Below are 4,046 nucleotides of genomic sequence, written 5' to 3' on the forward strand. Positions count from 1 at the left end.
AGCAAATTATAGAAAAAAAATTCATTAAAATGTTGCTGTCGGGTGGCAAAATAAACACATACTCATAAATACTCGATCGTGCATCAAATAATGTCTAGATATTGATATTTTATTAAACAAATGGTGACATTTATCAAAGATAAATGTCAATCTATTTTTAGACCAGGGTAAAGTTAATTATTCAAAAATTAATGCGCTTGTCTGAACAAAACAAGAACTATCTGTAACCTGATTTTCAGAATAATATAGACACATATGTTGAATTTAACTACATTAAAATTTTATTTACACATGTTTGTTTTAAATGAGAGTGTATTATCTATAATTTAAACAACAAAGACGGAAGATCTATTTTGGGCGCAACGTTGTCCGGCTTCTAACGTTCCTAATCAGCAGTCAGCAGCAATGAATCGGAGACCAAATAATTCGAAGGTTCGGTTTCATTTTCAGTGTTTGAGTTTGTAATCTGCATCGATGGTTTTAAGAGAAGGTAAATATTTAATTCAATGTTAACACGTAGTAGCTTTCCGGTCTTTACCTCTGGATGTTTCACTCGCATAATTCTAGAATGCTTTGTAGATGTTTTTCACTTCGCATTGTCAGTCACTAGTACTAGAGTCCTAGATCTAGTAGTAGTAGACAGCTCCACTCACCGAGATTCTCACTTACAAAGTTGACATCTCCTTCGCTCATGTCTGCTTCATGTTCAAGCACTGACTGATTCTGATGCTGTTTGAGGAAACACACTTTTCATAATAATAGATGGATAATAGTTTTTAATTGTCGTGTTGCGGGTAAAAGCTACAATCTAGAACGTCTTGTGTATCAATTCAATCATAATTTAACCCAATGACTGAATGTGAGATGATATTGCTTTCTATGTTTCTAACCAAGAGAAAATGCTGTGGACTGCCATAATTATTCCAACTGAATCAAAAACTTTTTTTTCAGATTTAAATAACATAACAATCGTGAGCCTCTGCATTTCTTGAGATATTAGTGTGCAGTCCTGGAAGTATTGTCCTGCCCACATTCTGGCAATTAACCAATCAATAATCACAAAGTAATCACTATATTATATTATTATTATTATTATTATTATTATTATTATTATTATTATTATTATTATTATTATTATTATTATTATTATTATTATTATATTATTATTATTATTATTATTATTATTATTATTATTATTATTATTATTATTATATTATTATATTTATTATTATTATTATTATTATTATTATTATTATTATTATTATTATTATTATTATTATTATTATTATTATTATTATTTTATTATTATTATTATTATTAATTATCTATATATTCATCATCATCATCATCATCATCATCTATCATCATCATCATTATTATATTATCATATCATTGATATGTATATCATCATTCATTCATTATATATATCTTATATATATCTCATATTATTATTATATTATATTATTATTATTATTATTTATTATTATTATTATTATTATTATTATTATTATTATTATTATTATTATTATTATTATTATTATTATTTATTATTATTATTATTATTATTATTATTATTATTATTATTATTTATTATTATTATTATTTATTATTATTATTATTATTATTATTATTATTATTATTATATTATTATTATTATTATTATTATTATTATTATTATTATTATTATTATTATTATTATTATATTATTATTATTATTATTATTATTATTATTATTATTATTATTATTATTATTATTATTATTATTATTATTATTATTATTTATTATTATTATTATATTATTATTATTATTATTATTATTATTATTATTATTATTATTATTATTATTATTATTATTATTATTATTATATTATTATTATTATTATTATTATTATTATTATTATTATTATTATTATTATTTATTATTATTATTATTATTATTATTAATATTTTATTATTATATTATTATTATTATTATTATATATTATTATTTATTATTATTATTATTATTATTATTATTATATTATTATTATTATTATTATTATTATTATTATTATTATTATTATTATTATTATTATTATTATTATTATTATTATTATTATTATTATTATTATTATATATTATTATTATTATTATTATTTATTATTATTATTATTATTATTATTATTATTATTATTATTATTATTATTATTATTATTATTATTATTATTATTAATCGTATTATCTTTATTATCATTACTATCATTATCAAAAATACATAAATAACATCTCACTAATAAATCTTTTCTTGCCGGAACGAATGGCGACCAAAATCGATGAGGATTTACAATGTGTCAACAACGCGCAGGCCAATTCATTCATTTGTTCAGGCTTTGGGATTATCAAATAACAGGTTGTCTTTCAACCAGGGGAAACAACCCGTTCAAATCGATTCCCATACAAAAGAATATTCAATAATCGTGGTTACATTAATATCCTGAATCACAACAAAAATAATATATAACTGAATGGGCTGAAGTCATTGTTAACTCGTCTTTCAAAATAAAAATACAAGTATCGAACTTGAGTAGTTATGGCCTGAATGGACGTACCAACACTGATGTACGGTCAGATATATAATGTTTGACAAGTGTATTTTGATCAGTGGCGTAGCAGTCTATAGGGAAAAGGGGAACTGGCCCTCTTCCTTCTAAAATATCAGTATTTAAATTCAACAAATTAAAAAAATATTTTCTTACGGTAGCTATTATCTTCAACATCACGAAGTTACGACTTGTAGGGTTAAAATAGAAACTGATAAATATAAATGGCTGAAGAAATTATACGCTTGCTTAACATGTTTTATGTTTGGGTGAAATGGATGCCAAACTTGTAAAGCTGTAAACTGAGTGCATTCAATTTCAACTTCGGTCCGTCTTTCCCAAAATTTTTACCTTTCCTCTCAGTCTGTTTCTGCTTTTATCATAGCAACGTGAGTGCAACTCATTCTTTATATTTGCCGAATCTTACAGGAATGGAATTCATACGTATTTTTGTATATCGGAATTAAAATTTCTTTCAATTTCATACCAACAAAGTGAAACAGCAACCGGAGAGTCTTTTTTATTGTTTTTTGAACATCTTTGGAAAATCAGTTCTCGCTAAATAAATTAAATGTTTGAATTGTAATATAAACGTTTTAGGTTAAACGTCATTTTGTTTTGCAGGTGTGGTTCATTTGTTTGTTTCGAATAAATTACAGAAATGTATAATATATATGACACACTTGTTATTCATGAACAGGAGACGAAAAAGAATGCACTAAGTTTACATCCTTAGAAAGTTTAACAGATCAGAAATATGTAGTTTATTATTGTGACCTAGTGAAAATATTTTCATTGTCTTCAGTAAAACAAATAAAATATAAATAGACTATAATTTATGTTTCATAATGGTTACCATGCCGACAGGATAAATCAAACAAAACAAAGCAAACAAACAAACAAGAAATTAGTTCGTCAGAGACATTAGGCCCATGGAGCCAGAGCTTATCCCGGTTTCTTTTGCGTAATACGGAGAGTAGCAATTATTTTCTATTCTTTGGATAGGGCGTTGTTATGTCGCAAAGTACTTTTCGCCAAATCTAAAAGACTCAGCTACCCATTCACTGCTGGGTGGACGGGCAATGGGGGGAGGGGGGGGGTGTCAGAAAAGAAATCTTTTGAGTAGAATTGATTAATGCAAAGCTCTTTCATCTGGTTGCCCCAAGTATTCTATCGATAGACTGCATGAGTTAGAAAATAATGCAGTCAGACTTGTTAATCTTAAAAACTGAAAGAACACCTTACTTCTACGCTACATGACCTTCATTTGCTCCCTGTTCACTACAGAATAGAGTACAAAATTATTTTATACGCCTATAAATGTTTTACTAATGTATATCCTTCTTACTATTATTATTATTGTTATCACTAATATTATCATTATTATTTTGTCCAATCCACTTCCACATCTTCTGCTTTAATGTTGCATATAGGGGACAGCGTGGCTCAGCGGAAAGGTAACGAGTT

Source organism: Berghia stephanieae, chromosome 9 (genome assembly GCF_034508935.2).
Source record: "Berghia stephanieae isolate SIO BIC M18660-M18661 chromosome 9, UCSD_Bste_1.3, whole genome shotgun sequence".
Taxonomy (NCBI): domain Eukaryota; kingdom Metazoa; phylum Mollusca; class Gastropoda; order Nudibranchia; family Aeolidiidae; genus Berghia; species Berghia stephanieae.